General features: G+C 37.7%; 1 long non-coding RNA gene across 1 annotated transcript in view; it reads right to left on the bottom strand.

The window, feature by feature from the left end:
• The window catches only part of LOC117671418 (uncharacterized), a 32204-nt gene extending 13917 nt beyond the window's left edge, over nucleotides 1-18287 (bottom strand). Inside the window, exons 1-2 of the long non-coding RNA XR_004592850.3 lie at nucleotides 18162-18287; nucleotides 12450-12579 (exon numbers count right to left, since the gene is read on the bottom strand). This is a non-coding gene — a long non-coding RNA (uncharacterized LOC117671418). The remainder of the gene's footprint in view (nucleotides 1-12449; nucleotides 12580-18161) is intronic.
• Between the last annotated feature and the right edge of the window lie 873 nt (nucleotides 18288-19160).

Consider the following 19160-nt stretch of genomic DNA (forward strand, 5'->3'; position numbering starts at 1 on the left):
AAACTGGGCTGGCCTAACTCTTTTAAATTGTTTTAATTTTTAAATTGTTTAATTATGGGTCTTAATACAGGGGTGTTTTTAATTGTGGGCCAAATTAATTTAATTGGATTTTAATACTGTTTTTAAATTTTGTATTTCTTGTGTTTTATCTGTTGGTGTTCACCACTCCGAGTCCTTCGGGAGAAGGGCAGTATATAAATATAAACAACAACAACAACAACAACAACAACAACAACAACAACAATAATAATACTGTGAGGTAGGTTGGGCTGAGAGAGAGTGACTGGCCCCATGTCACTCAGCTTTCACGTTGCTTCCATTTACTCTGTCAAACACAGCTGTTATGTTTTTTTTCAGATATTAATTTTCATTTCTGGTTGCATCATACAACTTAACATTTTTTGCAAATCATTCAGGTTCTCAGCCAACAACCTAGCATTGTGTGTATACAAAACTACACTAATATTCATATCCCTGGCAACACATCTCTACGCATCACCTTAAACATTTATACATATATGTATAAATGCATTAAACAACCAAGGTGACATTATATAACTTGCCTTACTCTCAGCTCAATGTTGAATCATTTGCTAAACATTCCATTATTCTCAGCCAGGCTTTACTTTCATCATGTACTGCTGCCCACGATGGAAGCAAACCGTGCATTCAGCAACTCCATATTCATGTAAAACATTTCATAACACCAGCCTATTCACTTTATCATACACTTCGTCTAAATCAATAAATACAGAATACGCTTTCCCAGATTCTTACATTTTTCAGTGACCAGCTGAAGAGCAAAACTTTGGTCTAGCCTGGCATAATAATGTACATTTCCAAATTTTGTTGACTGTCACTTCCCATACCCTTTCGATCAGAATTCTGCCAAACACTCACACACATTTAACAAACTAGCACCCTGCAGCTTTTTCTATTCATTATTACTCTTCCATTTGTATAGGAAAATAAGAATGACATTCTTCCAACCACCATTCAGGATCCGTTCTTCATGCACACGTAGAACAAGTGGGTAGTGTCACTCTATCAAAATTTATAAATTTAAGCTTTTTACCCAAATATATGCCATGCAATCCTGTCCATGTTTATTCAGGAATATGTCCTCTCTTGTAGGCTTGCAATCAAAACTTACGTAAATAGATGTAGCTGTATTTTTCATTAAGTCCTGTCTCTGCAGCCTGGATATATAATGTTATGACTACTTCTGAACCACAGTATAACTGCATTTCTCTGGGCAGTGCTTACGTGAGTTCTACTTCTGAATCAGAGCATAATTGCAGTTCTCTGGATGGTGCTTACATCAGTTTAAAACATAATATATAAATAAAACAATATTAAAGCCAACCATAAAAAACATGTCTTCCTTTTCAATATCACTGCACAAAACAGCAGGACTGGGATTAGTGACTTCCCAACCCCCTCCATCTTTAAAGACTCCCCTACAAAAAAAGTCCCAGTGCATATCTGTTTAACATTTGGCAGGCTATGCCTGCAGATGTCCTCTAATTCTGTCAGAGAAATGGAGGGAAAGTTTAGGTCTTTTTTTTAATAAAAAATATATATATATACCTGCGCTTTCTGTTCTGAAATTTGGCAGGCTTCAGCCTTTCAGATGAGTCCTCTGGAGCTGCCCATTCCATCCCAGGCTCTTAAAAAGGAAACCAAGTTGAGTCTGGTAGCTTTTCTCATCGCAGTGAAATATAAAGGGAAAGAAAACTTCGGGTTTTTGAATTAGGCAATTTCCTATTTAGTTTGATTCAAAACAGATACTTGTGTCCCAGGCTAAACCTTATCCCAATTTAACTTGGAATAATAAGACCCCTTCCCACAGCCCTATAAATTAGGAAGCCCATGGTTCTCAAGATGTAGCTGGTCCACAAGTTCTATAATCTCAGGTCATTGGCTATGATGATTAAGACTGAAGGAGCCAGAACCCAGCAATAATGAGAAAACCAGATTCCTAAATCCTACCATAGAGATTTCTGAATGGTCTACTACAGGTAGTCCTCGACTAATGACCACAATTGAGCCCAAAAATTCTGTTGCTAAGAAAGAAATTTGTCAAGTGAGTTTTGCCCCATTTTATGACTTTTCCTGTTACATTTTGTTAACTGGATCACTGCAGTTGTTAACTTAGTAACATGGTTGTTAAGTGAATCTGGTTTTCCCATTGACTTTGCTTGTCAGAAGGTTGCGAAAGGTGATCACATGACCCCAGGATACGGCAACCGTCATAAATGTGAATCAGTTGTCAAGCATCCGAACATAAATCATGTGACTACGGGGATGCTGCAATGGTATAAGTGTGAAAAATAGTCATAAGTTACTTTTTTCAGTGCCATTGTAACTTTGAACAATCACTAAATGAGCGGTGTAAGTCAAGGACTACTTGTATTTGTTCTTCAAGGAGCAGTAATTTTACCTAATTGTGTAACATCCCATAACAGAAAAGTCTCAACTACATATCACTAAACTATAAGTTCCAAGATTGTTTGGGGAGGGCAAAGAAACCCAAAGTTAAATTAGTAGCAAACAAATGAGTCTCATGTCCATGTGTTCTTAATATTACCTGCAACATTATAATGGACAATGCTTCACCTGAATGCTTCTTCTTCTGTACAATTACATAGCAGCATCATATCAGCCCAGTCAGGATAGGTTGGATCCAAGCCTACTAAGACATACCACTGATTATAAGACCTCGGTTTTTGCAGTATAGCTGTTACACAGGAGGTGTATTTAGCATTGTCTCTAATATCATTGTCACCTTTTTGTATGGAATCCACATATATTTACATTTGTGTGCTCCCATCTCCAAGCCCAGGCCTCTTTATAATGAAAATAAATTGATGCAGCAGCATTTGCACAAGCAGACAGGATTGCCATCTGATTTCCATTGTGTTTTGGCGCAAACTTTGATCTCCTGACTCACAGATGCGAGAGTATGTTGATATTCCTTGGCTCTTTGATCTCATCCACGCATCTGGAATGAAATCTAGGTCTCATATACATTCTTGAGACCAGGTTAGCATTTATAAAATACAGGATGGGATTGTTAAGCCTCTTATATTTTTTTTATCAGATTCCATACACCCAGGACACAAATTTATTGCAAGGGTTGCTATTATTATTAATTTTCTCCCCCCTAGTAAGGATTATAGCTGAGCAAGAAGCATGAATTTGATAATGGATTTTCAGCTCTATTTTTCTGAGGTTATTTTTATTTGAGTTTATGGATCACACAGTAGCTATAAAAATTCATATTATATTTTCAAGGTCTGTTTCATTATTTATGATGTACAGTTGGAGATGCCTAGCTAGCTGTTGGTGGACTGAACTGAACAAATAGGTACCTAAGTCGAAACATTTCAAGAAACAGTCACAAGTATTGTGAATGGAAATACAGTATACAATATTTTTTTAAAATGTACCCACACTACTGCTCTGAACCTTAGCTTGCTTCATCATTTTAGAAGAGTACTCTGGAGCTCTACATTCTATCCTAGTCTGCTAAAAAGAAAAGAGAGCTGAACCGTGTGGGTTTTTCTCACTGTGTATGTTTTTGTGTACATGTGTGTGTATGTCTTAGGCTTATAAGTGCCAAATTTTTTTGTTTCACATTACGTATGGATGGTTTCTCTGCATATGTACATTCAAACCCAGTAGAACATCACTAAACAATTAACATCCGTATCCACCTTGGTTGGGCAAAAGTTGGGGCTCTATAGGGACCAGAATAGCTATAAGAGCTAAAACTAGTAACTGCTATTGTGTTTTTCTTTTTCTCCTTCCTTAATATTTAACGGTAGAAATGCTGGGTTATAGCTCCAGCTACTGACCACATTTATTTCTCTAGAACATCTTTGGGACTTCCTACATCAGGAGTCCCACTGCATTATTTTTCATGTCAGAGGTCACACTTGACCTTTAAGTATTGTGTCAAGGGCAAGTCTCCAAAATTGATGGGGTCAGGGAAAAACAAAATGTTATTAGATTGAAATGTGAAGTAAATCAAATGAAATACAGTTAATGTGCTGACTCCTTGTGTATTTAAAAATCCTTTCTATCATATTAAAAATTACAATTTAGTGTCAACTGCAAGGAAGGCTCTTGGAGGCTATTTACATTCCTGGACTATATTATTCACCAGAGATGTTCAATAAAAGAAACATGATAGGCAGCGGTTGCTTCAGTCTGTGCTTTGTTTTGCAGTTCATTCTACTTCAGTGTGAGAAACGGGTTATTTTTATGAAAGTGAAAGAGACTGCTTTTCCCAACATGATAACTTGCAACAGTGAACAAGGGGCTTATGTTGGGCTTAGAGCACTTCATTATGGATCTCTCAAACCTAAAAACCAAAATCCAGGACAGTAAAACAAAAAAAGTTACTCAGTTCTGGTTCCTATTTAAATAAATGTATCTGTGTGTAAAGTGCAATCAGGTAATGAAAGGCCAGCACTAAATATACCGGAATGTAGCTACAACTTTCCCAGAGATTTTCCTCTTCGTGATGGTGTAATTGTTTGGGATTCTTGATCCGCCCTCGCCAATGTCTCCTTTTTCTGCCCATCTATAAATACATGACTAATTAGAAATCCAACAATAAGAAATTGGGATTGCTGTTGATTTTGAAAGAGAAGTAATTGAATGGTAGGACTGGGAAACTTCAAATAATATTCAGCTATTTTGTCTTTATTCCCATGGAATACTTTATTTTGAGGAATCCTAAGTGTGTTGATTTTGTTTAATTTCTTCTGATCTTCCATATTAGTATTTAAAACTGAATACCAAGGTTTGGTAAACATTTTATCAAATTACAAACATAGGTTATCAAGACCTAGTGTCATCAAAAATCAATTTTGAAGTGACTGAAAGGAAACAAATATTTATAAGCTTCTCTTTCCTCTACTAATTTGATCTATAAGCAATAAATGAACATTAAATTCAGTATACAACCTTTTAGTAAAAAAACCTAAAGATGAACAATAGTAGCAAGCAGCCCTGTAGTGTAGAATCATCTGGAAGACATGGCACTTAGCTAGTGAAACTTAGCTAGTGATCATGTATGTGTCATTTAAGATTAAAATTCAACTGAAAGTCAACATAAATTCCATTAAATGGAGGGGGGGAATTGCTGATCCTGGAGTGAGTGATTGATTGATTGATTGATTGATTGATTGATTTAATTTCACATTTGTATTCTATTACAGTGATATCTGGACTGCCAGAGGGTATTAAAAATCTGCCTTATCTTAAATAGATAATTATGTTTTGTAATTGGTATTTGTAATTAGGAAACATGGTTTCTGACTCATGTATGACTCATCTATAAATTCTTAGTTCTATGCATGTGACACAGGACTCAGCCAAGGACTCCATAGTGAGGGTGCCATGCCCAGGAGTAGTCCACATTTCAAGGCAATGTTGGGACCTCCCTTGCAGATTAATAGGCAAAATAACATCCAATAAAACTACTTCTTCTCCTTTAATTTAAGAATGATGGTAGTCTTGAAATCTCCCAAACTGGAGAGGTGGTGGATGCACAGTAAGCAAGATCTACATGGATAGCATGAAGCTTTCCAATGTATCCACTCTGTTAAGCATGCTGCAGAGAGCAAATCAGGGCAGAGTCTATGCAATTAAGATCTTTTGCCCATTGAGCGCTATGCTTTCTAGAGGGTTTCCTTTCCCTGACATAATACAACTTCTTAGCAGATACTCACAAAAAGGAAAGCAAAAAATAGAGGGCATTTTATGATATGAGGAATGAAGAGAGCAGGAAGAGCCTAAATGTGGGCAAGGCTCATAAACAGAGAAACAAGGTCTTTTTCTTTGAGAGAAGGAGTCATTCATAGTTGGATGCTGGTTGCTTCTTTTTACTCAAGTTGTTTCCGTTCTGCTTTTAAATCTGTTTATCATTCATTTGTTTATGGTTAATCAGGGGTGACCAACCCATGTAAAAAGTGGCAGAGCTTTAATCAAGCAATCATGGTCACCATCTGTGCCTAATAATAATTCTATGTCTAACTTTGCTTTTGTCATTTCTAGCTACCTTGAGCACCAATTTTGGCAGCAACGAAGAATAGAAGTACAATATACAAATGAATACCTGGAGAAAATGCACTTCCACTGATTTATGATTTATGTGATTTATGGTGGAACTGATAAACTCCATATTCATATCCTAATGTTCTACTCCCCTGGTGAGCTTTTGCTACCTGACATGAAAGTTGAAATGAAGAATGTTGTCTTCTCAGGTTCAGGGGCAGACTTGAAGTGTTACATATCCTTTGATGCTCACTCTGTTCAAATCTTTTCTGCAGTACAGTTAGATCTGCTGTTCCTTCAGAATAATGCCACATCACTTTTACCCAAACCCAGAACTATTGCTTACTTGCTGTGATTCCTCCACCATAACAGAAGTAGTAGATCATCAAAGGGGACGTGTCATAGTACCTCTGATTCCTTTTCCCTGGTGCTCACTACAAAAATCCTTCAGCTGTTTGTTCTTTGAGAGTTCCTTGGTTTGTGAAATGGATCCCCCCTCCATTTTAGCTCTTCAGATATCTTCATATTTATAGTATAAATGTGCTACTTTCCCTCCTTCTTTCCACCCCCAAAGATGCCTGAAGTTCATAGTTCTACCTCTATGCAGAGCCTCCTTGCAATGTGTCTTTCTCCTAACAGCAGCCTCAAAATATGGATGAAACTTGTCTGCAAACACTAGATATTTGATTTGAGGGATATGGAGCAGAATTCAGTTGGACTTGAGCAATGCCAGCAGCATCTCTACAACCACTCCCACTCTTCTGCCTTACAACTGCAAGATAATTTTATACTAATACACTCTCATCTATTAGGGAGGTACATCCGGTGGGACCAAGAAAAGGGCCTTCTCTGTGGTGGCTCCCTCCCTCTTCAATACCATTCCCCAGCGATAAGATTAGCTCATTCCTTAATACTTTTCCAGAAGGCCCTGGAGATCAGAGGTGGTTCTGCCAGCAGGCCTGGGGATTCTAGGTTGTTACAGAGCCAATCAAATGGCTGGAATGATTGTGTGGCTGCTGCCAGTGGAATGATTCTGGTGGGTTTTTGGGTTCTTACATTGTGAAATTTTAACATTGTAAGCCATCGGGAGTCACCATTTGTACAGGCAATCATATAAATTTATTTAATAAATAAATAGAAAAATATATGTACTTTATGAAGAATGCAAGCACTCACATGAGCATGCATGTGTAGAAAATCAAAATCACACACAGCAAACCTGAGGATCCAGAGCCATATGGGATATAGTAGCTCTGCTGGTTAGAGGATTATGGGTGTTGCAGTCTACCATATTTATGTTACAGAAGGATGAAAGGAAAGATAGAAAGGAAAGAAGAAGGATGAAAGGAAAGATAGAAAGGAAAGTTTTCCAGGGTATCAGATTTTTCTGCAGGAAAAAACAGTGTTTGACCCCTGAGTTTTAATGTTGAAATGCATAAGAGGCAACCAGCATTTCTGATCTCCCATATGTTTTAACATAACTTTTGTATGGCCCTTTTATTAAGGCCCATTAAAACTCCAACATTTCATGTTCACAGAGGAAGATGGGCATCATCTCTGCATACATCCTAAGTTGATAGATCCTTTCTTGGTAAGCCTTTCTCCGTGTTTGTGGCTATCCAGATAGCCGAATTCCATGCAGCTGGTTATGGCCTGCCACTAAAAAATTCCCTCCATTTGTTTTCAACTACAAAGCTCCCATTAAGAGCCCATGGATAACAGAAGTAAAAAAAAAGAGGGGGGGGAATAACCCAGAGCTTTTAAACAGCACAAATGTTAAAAGGTAGAGAAACGGAAAGCAGCAGGCCACTAAAAGCCATCTGCCATCTTGGCCTGCCCAGGCATCCCTTCCCCCCAGTGCTGTTTTATATTATCAGTGCCATCTCTCTGCTGTGTACAATAGAGACTCTGACGCAGGCAGAACTGCACTGCTCCTTCCAAGATGAGGATGGAGAATGCTGTCTGCTGTCTGTCCAGGGGGAGGGCCTTCTCTGTGGGGGCACCTACCCTCTGGAATCAGCTGCCCCCAGAGATAAGGAGAATCCAAGACCTCGGTGCCTTCCGCCGTGCCCTTAAAACTTTCTTTTTTCAGCAAGCTGGGCTGGCTTAACATATTTTTTTAACATATTTTTAAATTTTTAATTGGTTTGTTATCTTAAATTGGGGCCAAATTAATATATATCCTTTTAATTGTTTATATGTTTGTATTGTATGTTTTTATCTGGCTGTACACTGCCCTGAGTCCCTCGGGAGAAGGTGCGGTATATAAATTCGAAATAAAATAAAAAATAAAAATAAAATATGATGCAGCTGATTCTCCCATCCATAGAAGACCTGAGAAACAAGGCAAACTTTTGGGTTCCACAATGGTCATTCACCAATGTTCTTCCAAATAAATCTGAAATCTAACAGACTTCAATAGCAATTTCAGATCATACATAAATGAGAACAAAACATCACCAGATACTATTGCTATGAACTTTGCAGTAGAAAAGACTGCACTCTAGCACATATTGGAAAAACTGAAGGAAACTGTTCTGGCTTTCTGACAAAGAATATTTGGGAAGCATGAGTCTCCAACATTGTTGTTCTAAAAATGCCGCACAAACTTTCTTACAAAAGATATTGGGTGACTACAACCCACTGCCCCTAAATAAAGGCAAAGGCAAGCTTTGTTGGAAAAAAATATAACTTGAAGAAGATAGAAGGAGTTACATGAAGCAATCTTTCCTGTTTTCTTCCAATAAATAAGTGTTTTGTGACTAGCTGTGCCCAGTGGTGGGATTCAAATAATTTAAAAACCGGTTCTCTGCTTGGATCCTGGGCACTGCGCTGCAATGGAGAAATGGGAAATGGAGGGGCCGGTGTGAGGGAAGGAGGAGGCCACCTTCCCTCTTTCTTCTCCCTGCTCCTCCTTTGCTCGCACCAGCCGCTCCTTTTTCTGTTACTTTATTGCAGTTGCTGCAGTGGAGAAACAGGAAAGGGAGCAGCCAGCATGAGGGAAGGAAGAGGAGCAGAGAAAAGAAAGAGGGAAAGCGGCTTCCTCCTTCCCTCACACCGGCCCCTCCATTTCCCATTTCTCCATTGCAGCGCAGTACTGCACCACGGAGCTTGCCCCACCCACCACCACCCAGATGCCCTCCCTTCCCCCAAGTATTTCTTTACTAACTCAATTTCCAGCTCCATCACATTTCTCCGTCATGTTTTTTCATGAGAAGTTGGAATTGATTGATTGAAGGGTTTTTTTTAGTCCCACAAACTTTTGTTTCCCTGCACACGATGGCGAGAATCATGGAAAAATGCAATGGAGCTGGAAATCAGGTTAGCAAAGAAATGCTTGGGGGAAGCAAGGGCATCTGGGTGCCAGGCACTGAAATGCATCCATCTTTCTCTAGCAGCTGCCCAGGCCTGCCGGAGGGAAGGCCAGCATCTACTTGCACTTAAACACAGTGGAATTCCAACTCTGGACGGAAAGGGACAGCCGGCATGGGGGCTGCAGGCAGGATGCCTGCTTGCTTCACCACCTTCCCTGACCCTCTGGAGCTCCGACAGTACTTTGCCCCTACTTTAACCCTCCGCATGTCTGTTTGGTTTCCATTGCTCCTCTCTTCGACTTTTGGTTTTCTTTTTCCCCACCTGGAAGGAAGTTGAATGAAAACCAGACTTGTTCCAGAAAACACAGATTTATCGTAACCAGTTCGTCGAACTCAACAAAAAATTAGGTATTGGTTCTGCCGAACCAGTGTGAACTGGCTAAATCCCACCACTGGCTGTGCCTCTCATGACAGCTATTTTGTGCACATTTTGAAAACCAAGTTCTACACTTATCACTAAAGTCATATATTATACTGGCAAATCCTTGGTACAGTATATTATAAAAATACAAAGTTATTTCTGAGTGGAAAGGTGGGATTTTCAGAGATTCTTGAATCAAAATTGGGATTCTCATGTTGTCAAAGAATGAGACTCTGTGCATTTTCTTCCGGAACAGAGTTTTCAGTCAACTCTTTCAGCAGAAGAGGAAATGGGGAATTAACACTGGCAAATGAGGCCTCTGGCTTTTTAAAGTCAGGTATGAAAACCAAAAGAGACAGACCTTCTGCCCTTACCAACTAGCTGACCTGAATAGGAACAGGAATTGGTGTATTGATTCTCAAGCATCAGCTAATGATGAGCAGTTTAGTGGGTCATTCTAATCAGTATTCACTGAAGCTCACCGGTAGCCCACTTCAAGTTGCCATTTCACCCCTGCCCATTATGCCATTGTAAGAAAGTGTATGTATCTATGTATGTATATTGTCCAAAATATTGAGGATTAAAGGTTAGTAGACTATCCTACTACTATGTTATTCCAACAAGACCAATTTAAGAGCTTAAAGAACAAAGCTAGAACAGGTTAAGCCTAAAATACCATGTTCAATCTCAAAATATGAGAGTTCTCTGATGATATTTCCTTTCTAAAATTTTCCTTTTCTTTTCCTTTTAAAAAAGAATGAAAATTTGCTCATAAAAATAAATACAAATCACGTTTCTACTTTCTCATAAAATGCAATGTAGCTAGATGATTTTGTTTTAAATCTATTTCTTTTTATTTTCCCCTTCCCATATGCCCGTAATGATAAACATATCACAAAGGAGACCCCTTGAGAGCTGTATGCAACAAAATTTCGTTTTAATGTATGCCGATTAGTGTACGTTCAAAGTGACAAATAAAGTTATTCTAAGTCTAAGTCTAAATGCGTCACAGGTGACACATCATGTCATTTTAGGTGACAGACCAGCCCTCCAGACACTTGAGAAGTTGTGCAAGAGGGCCCTGCAGCCTACTACAGCCTCTGAGCCTCCAAAAGGTGTGGAAAAATGGGAAGTGCTTTCTCCAGTCTTTTTGAGACTACAAGGCCAAATTTTTCTGAAGTTTCCAGGCCTCCAGCAAATCAAAAATTATTTACAATTATGTAAGTATTTATTAAGTAATAAATTTAAATAATTGAATTTACCTTAATTTATTACTCTTTGTTATGAGTTGTTTGTATTTTGTCCAGGGAGGGGAGTGTGTGATACATCAGCAGAGTCAAGGTAGACATTTTCTGAATTTTTAAAATATCAAGTCAAAGCATTCACCATCACTGCCATATGCACATACCAGTGGTGGGTTTCAAATTTTTTTGCTTCCGGTTCTGTGGGTGTGGCTCAGAGGTGGATTCCAGCAGGTTCTGACCAGTTCTGGAGAATCAGTAGCGGAAATTTTGAGTAGTTCGGAGAACTGGTAGTAAAAATTCTGACTGGCCCCACCCCCATCTATTCTCTGCCTCCCAAGTCCCAGCTGATTGGAAGGAAATGGGGATTTTTCAGTATCCTTCCCCTGGATTGGGGAGGGAATGGGGATTTTACAGTATCCTTCCCCTGGATTGGGATGGGAATGGAGATTTTACAGTATCCTTCCCCTGCCATACCCACCAAGCCACGTCCACCAAGCCATGCCACGCCCACCAAGCCACACCCACAGAACCGGTAGTAAAAAAATTTGAAACCCACCACTGGTCTGGTTTGGTGGGTGTGGCATGGCTTGGTGGGCGTAGCAGGGGAAGGATACTGTAAAATCTCCATTCCCTCCCCAATCCAGGGGAAAGTTACTGCAAATTCCCCATTTCCTCCCAATCAGCTGGGACTCAGGAGGCAGAAAATAGATGGGGGCGGGGCCAGTCAGAGGTGGTATTTACTGGTTCTCCGAACTACTGAAAATTTCCGCTACAGGTTCTCCAGAACTGGTCAGAACCTGCTGAAACCCATCTCTGGCACATACCCCTAAGAGTTTAATAGGAGACCCTTTTTTAGGTGAAGTAGATAAGGTATTTCAAGGGGCAAGCTGTGTGTGCAACAATGGACATTTTGCTGGTTGTTTTGCTGAATTAGCCCAGGACTTTTTAATCTTTTCCACGTGGAACGATTTTAGTCCTGGCTTTGGTTATTTATATCCTCTCTCCCATCTTTTCGGCACTTCTTCTTTTCATTGTATACCATGTTTATATTTTTCTAAAGCTTTTTTGCATAGGCTTTGTAACTAAACTTTTGACTCTCCATTTTTTAATTAATCCAGCGGCAATCCAGAAGACCAATTAACTAGCCAACACAATGAAGATGCAGATAGCGAGATGTGGAGAGATATAAGAAGGTGTTTGGATGTGAGTAACCATTGATTTTATTGATTTATAGTAATGTTGCCAGAAACCAGGCAGTTTACAATGCCTAAACAAATAACTAAACAAAATATAAAAATCCAAACTCATACCTCAAATATCATTTAAAAATCACAAACCAGAAAAAAAGCTCCATTAACCTCCAAGATCCAAATGCCTGGTGAAATAAAATCATTTTGTTACCTTCCTGAAGACAGTGTTGTTGCCATCCTGGCCTCTGGAGGCCAGCTCTAGTAATGCAGGGATGACGAGAAAGCTTTCCTTTGGGTCCTCACCCATTTTACTTCTCAGGAGAAGGGGATCCAAGGCTTAACTGTACAGAATCAGGAAAAGAGATAATTCTGTGATTTGCTAGGGATAAAGTCATTTAGGACTTTGGGAGATAACACCAGCAATGACACAATAGTAGCATCATCGATCCAAATCATTGTATTTTTCTGCTCTCCATCAAATCACTACTTCACGGATTGCAGATTGCAAATTATATGGCAATAGTATCAGTGGTGGGTTGCTACTGATTCGCCCTGGATCGGGCAAACTGATAGCAGTGGCAGCGGGAGGCTCCGCCCACCCGCCCGGATGCTTCTGTACATGCGCAGAAGCGGTGCATGCACACACAAGCGCATGCGCGCGCATGAGCAAACCAGTAGCAAACTAAATTGAAACCCACTACTGAATAGTATGTTTTAAATATATATTTGAAACAAGATTGGACACCTAGACTTGAAATTCAAGCAGGAGGCAAGTTCTATGAATACTTACTACAATGGCAGGTTCCCCCTTTCCTCATTATTTTGCTTTAGTGGTATTTTTGTTTAAAAATTCATTTTATGTAGATATTTTAATGCATGCATATGTTTGCAGGGTAGGGACAGACTTATCAGGATAGAAAAGAAGAACATTCTTCCCAGAATGATCTGCAGATCTCAGACTGATCATTATCTTGTTGGACAAAGAGGTTGGGGAAAAGTTTGGGATGATAATTACTCGATAGAAAGAAGGGTGGAAGGCACAATTGTATGTTTTTCCTTTAAAAAAAAAACATTTCTTGTTTCTCTATTTCTTATTTTCTGTCTTAGTTCTTGTTTGTTTTATCAATAGCATACTTCTTCCAGTTTTGAATGACACTGCTCAAACTTGTATATACATGTGAGCCAGTGGCAGAAACTAAATAAATAAACACACATGCACATGCACATGCACATGCGCACACACCAGAGGTGGTATTCAGCCGGTTTGGACTAGTTCACCTGAACCGGTAGCAGAAATCGCAGGTACCCGTCCCCATCCCAGCTCTATGCCATGCTATTTAGGCACGTTTTTGAGACTGGGCACATGTGCAGAAGGCCGGGCATATATGCGGAAGGTGCGCATGCGAACAGGGCACGCACACGCATGAAGCAAGCATGCGCATGCATGGCAAACCGGTAGTAATCTAATGTGAAACTCACCGCTGGTACACACTACATTCCAGCACGCAAACTGTACCTCAGAATAATGTGAAAATAAGATAGAATAGACTGATTATTTAATGTACATAAAACTGAAACAAATCTGAATGAGATTTACGTATTGATCCTGAGTAAGAATTACTGAAGTCCATTTTTATTCAATTAATCCGTTCGATTATTTATTAATCAAGCAAGCATTTAGGCAGTTTGTTTGCCACATTTATGTCATTCTGTGCTTTGAAAGTGCAATATTTCATGCTCTGCTTTCCTTGGTTTTTCTGTAACTTTCACATGCTAACCGCTCCTTTTCTTACCAAATATCTCTATTTAGGCTCTCCTTCTGACATCACTGACCCTTGGAGGGAGGGACTGATAGCAAATTGAACTGGAATCTTATTTCATCTTGGAAATTTTAAACCATTCACTGTTTATACCTTGTCAACCAGTTTTCCGAACAAACATGAAACCTTCACTCTTTCCAACAAATATTGCTTCTGTGAAGGTCAGAAAACATCTTACACGGTTTGGAAAATGTGGAGGTAGTGGTTTCAAATAATGATGATGATGAAGAAGAAGAAGAAGAAGAAGAAGGAGAAGGAGAAGGAGAAGGAGAAGGAGAAGGAGAAGAAGAAGAAGAAGAAGAAGAAGAGGAAGAGGAAGAGGAAGAGGAAGAGGAAGAGGAAGAGGAAGAAGAAGAAGAAGAATCCAAAATAATGCAGATGTTGCTTTTTCTGGGGCCAATACCTGCCCTAGTTCTTTTTTTTAATGGATCCAAATTCCTTGTAGAGGGAATGAACAGCCATGCCAACTTCTACAGGGTCAGCAGTACCCTGATTTTAAAATACTGCATGAAACACCAGCAATGGCATAAACCCAAAGAAAAATCTGTTGAATTATTTTGGAGAATGATTCCATACTTAACGTTAATCGATAGAAGAAGCTTAACTTCTTAAGGCAGAGAAGCGTCTGGGCCTGTGTCATATTTCTCATTCTTAGGTTCAGAAATAGACACTTTTATTTTGTTTTGTTTTTTCACTGATGCTTTCTGATAGAGCTCCGAATGCCACTCCAATTCTCAAAATTGTTAGCAGCTTTTACAGGCAAAGCTGAGTGTCCATCACTTTGAATTTTCATTGTTGCATCTGTTTCACCATTTTAACTGCAGCAGGTTGTATTACAATGAGGCCATTAATAGGGAAATGGATACAAACATTTTTATTTCAAATAGCAGCTCTTGGAAAAGATCTGGAAAACAGAATCAAGCCATATGATTGTTAAAGAAAGGGGGGTGGTAGCTGAGTGCCAGCAGGCAGTGTGCCACTATTTGTGAACATCTTTTAAATACAAATACCTTATTAAGACGGGCATTGGGGAGAGAAGCAGGGGAACATGTACAGGCTATTTTATGCCCTTTTCCATTTTCCCCCTCCTTTACTTATCTTTCTAAATAATTAATATGCCTTTTAGAAAGTTTGACATAAATGTCAAGCTGAAATAAAAAATATATCAATAAATATAATCATCTATCTTTAGACTGAACAAAAACCAAATACCGAGTTTTCATTCAGGAAAAATAACCAGCATGTAGCAACAGTAATGCTTATTAAGGCTTTCAGTTAATTCTTGTTCCATTCCATACGGTGCAATGGTCACAAACAGAATACATCAGTAATTATATTTACCTACACAACATCCTTTTAGCTTCTTAATTTCCTAGAGATGGAGAAGCAACAAAAGAATATGGGTAATGCACCATATGCTGGAAACCAAGAGAAAGCCTGAGTGCAATTTAGATACAAACAAATAAACTGTGTTCTGCATAGCCAATTCGGAAATGGACCTTGCAAAGAAATGCTTTTCTAAATTTTATCTTAATTTTTTTTTAAATTAAGGTTTAATTTTAAGATTTAATTTTGTTATAAAAAAGAATTAAACTATTGTATAGAACTCAACTAAAAGAAATGTTTGAACTGTTTTTATTTTAATTATGGATAGCTTTTTAATCAGATTGTAACGTTATACGTATTTTCCTCTTTGTAAAGCTAACTCGGTCAATTCTTACATGGCTATTTTGATCATTAGGTTAATTAAAGCATTTCAAAACTTTCTTCCAATTAAAGTGGCAATCAATTTAGTTTCTAATACTTAGAAAAATAGCAGGTGGCCAATACTATTTTAAAACGATACATTATACAATACAATACATTATAAAATTATACATTCAGTTGCATGCAGGTGAACAGCCTTTTACAAATTGATACTAGCTATAGTAGATGCATGTATAGTCTTAAATAAGAAAAAAAGACAAAAATGCCTTTTGTTTCAGAAATACTTGGCACACTTGTAAATATATGCCAATTTAATCAGTTAATAAATTAAAACATATTTATAAGACTCCTTTAAACCAGAGACCATCATGTTTAGATGTAATGAAACTGAACTGTTGTAATTCATAGTAACAAATCTGTTTTAAAATTCATGCTATTTGAATCATTTTGAAGGGTGGAATTATGAATTGTTCCCAGAAGTATACATATTAAATATTTTACTTTAACACATATTTCATACAATTCTTCCAAATTGAACTTAAAATAGGAAATCCTAATGCACTGTTATTTTGCTTCTAAGTTGTTTAATGGCTGTGTAAAACAATCTTGTAGCTATATCCCAGGGCTATCATTCCTAAAAGTGTTCCAAAGTACCCTGTAATTCAGGAAATGGAGTATTGATATTTAATTCCTTCAGATTTAAAAATAAAAACAGCAGGCACAAAAACAGAAATATTCCCTAGAAAGCTGAACCATTTATTTTGTAAAGATTGCAAGTGAAGGCTTTCTATGAACAGCTTCAGTGTGTTATCATGAGTCTTCTATGTAACAAATTGCATACTGGTTGTTCATAATTTTTTACATCACATTATCTGCAAGCATAAATCGCATTGATTTGATATACCTTTTTTTAAAATGTGGCATGAGAATCAAAGAAAAAAGCAAGAGTTAGTTATTATTCTCTTGGGATCTCAGTTTTTAACTTTTGTTACCTTAACAGAAAACAATAAAAGCTTTTAATAAATTTACTGATCTGTATGATTCATCCTAAATGTTATTAATATGTGTATTTGCACTTCGACTCTTTTATTGATTTTGCTTGGGAAAGTATTTTTGTTTTATGCATATTTTACTGGCACAGATTATAGCAGTTTGAATATAATATTTAAGTGTGAAACTTTTAGAATTATACCTATAGAATTACAGCCATAAGCTTTTATTAAATGTTACATTACATGTGTTCTTGTCCTACGTACAGCTGTAGACTTCTTGCATCTTTTAGAAATAAGGGTTCTTACCTTCTTCTAGAAGGGGAGAGAAAGAAAAACAATTCCATTGGCAAATATCATTTTTAATGTAGATTTATAATCTAGTACAACACATAAGCATGCAGAGAGCTGAGAAGAGTATATAGCAGTCTGAAATTAGTCATCAGATTGTTACAATTACCAATTTAGATATGAACATGACCATGACAGATACATTTTAAATATTAACCATGTTTAAATCTATAGATAAGATTTGACATTTGCATTGTTTGTCTAATAATGCTACCAAATAATAAATAAAGTATTCCTAAATCAGGGTGATTGCAACATGTTCACCTACTTAAAAGTATTCCATAAACAGATCACAATATATAGTATTACAATATCCAATTTTCCTATAATTTTTGTTACCTATACCCCAATAGTTATGAAACTATTTCTGTTCTTTTAAATCTTTTCATCAAAATTTTTCAATATTATCAATATACAGGCCAACAAGATTTGCTGAATATATTTGAAATTTCTCTAGAGACAGAAAGGAGTTCTCCTTGATCAGAATTCACAACATGGCAAAATACAAATATGTTGGCTCATTATTAATCCCTCCCCCTTTTTAAAATTCTCTTATGGCTATATTATATAGCTTACAATTATTATTGGCATATAGATACAGGTGTTTTTGTATTTCCATTTAAAATATTACAAAAAAAGTTTTACAGTGTGGGTTTTTTTCCCTTTGTGTCAGAAAGTAGTTAAAAATGCTATCCAAAATGTTTTTTCATATTCTTGCCAAGAATCTTGATTCATCTGATTTCCCCCACAATGCATTTAAGCATGGTACCATTTACAAGAAAGAGGATGTTATTTTCCTGAAAGAGATCCTGAAATTCAATTTGCACTGAAATACATTAATTTTTATCCATTTATCCATCCAAAATTATCCAATTTTCATTCATTTATCCATAGTTATCAAACTATTTGTCAATATTGTTCTTAATTAGCTGGCAATTACAGTATGATCTGTTAAAAGAGCCCCAAAATATAAATCTAAGACTCACTTAAGCATTCAGAAGGCTGCACTACTAAAGATTATGTATCTTGCAACATAATTCTGCTGCATATTCTCACCTCCTAATAGAAGGGTATCTGCTCAGGTTTCCTGCAGCCAACGAGACCATCCTTCAGCAGTCCATTTCAGAATCTTCCTCCCTTCCCCCCAAAGTTTCCATTTTTCTTTTCCAAATTGTATTCAACATGCTGTAGTAACTGAGCATGCTCTGTCCTCATAGATTTCTTGGAAAAGGGAGTTTCTCTTATAATTTGAGGGGGGTTTAAGTTTGTTTGTTTTTTCCCTCCAAAGTATCTTGGACCTTCTTTCGTTTCTCAGTTGTCCCATTAAGGGTCTATTACATTACCTTAAAGAGCCTGATCACAACAAAACAATTGTATGCTGGAGAAGTTTTGGCTTCAGAAAAGATCTGCCCTATGTTGTTGTTGTTTTTAAATGAAGGACCTAAGACCAATTTTCTCCTCCCCCCCCCCCCCCATCTTTCAGCTTTAGTACAATGTTCTTCAACTCAGCAAAGCAGCTTGGCAGGAGATTTCAAACTCTGTTCTGTCTCTTTGAAAGATCCCTACAATAGCTGGGTTGGATAGAGACCAATTGTTGGTGCATTACCATTTGTAAATGCTCAGAGAATCTACTTCTTTTTTTTTTTTTGGCAGCATCTCAGGTTGAAAAAAGGCAGTGACAAGGGTAAGGATGGGGAGAAAGTGGCCCTTATTTAACCATTAGACTCCAACTTGGTACATGCAACATGCCAGGTGTAGTGTACATAGGCATACAGACAAAAATTGGATATAAACAGATCGCAAAACCTTCCACTTTCTATCATCTCATGCAGTCTTCATTCAAAATTAGATGCTTTGCATTTGGAACCCGAAGATGAGATTTCCATTCTACTGATCTGATGCCAGAATCACCACTTTCTTAAGAAACAGTTGAATGGCCTCCTTATGCCTCCCCTAAATAAACAAGAGGGTTCTCTTTTTCCCCCTTCTTTTTGCCAATCAAATCAGACCTTTCCATACTAAATTTGCAAATGGGCTTGGCAGAGCTTTTAAAAT

Source organism: Pantherophis guttatus, chromosome 1 (genome assembly GCF_059756535.1).
Source record: "Pantherophis guttatus breed Tessera chromosome 1, ASM5975653v1, whole genome shotgun sequence".
Lineage (NCBI taxonomy): Eukaryota > Metazoa > Chordata > Lepidosauria > Squamata > Colubridae > Pantherophis > Pantherophis guttatus.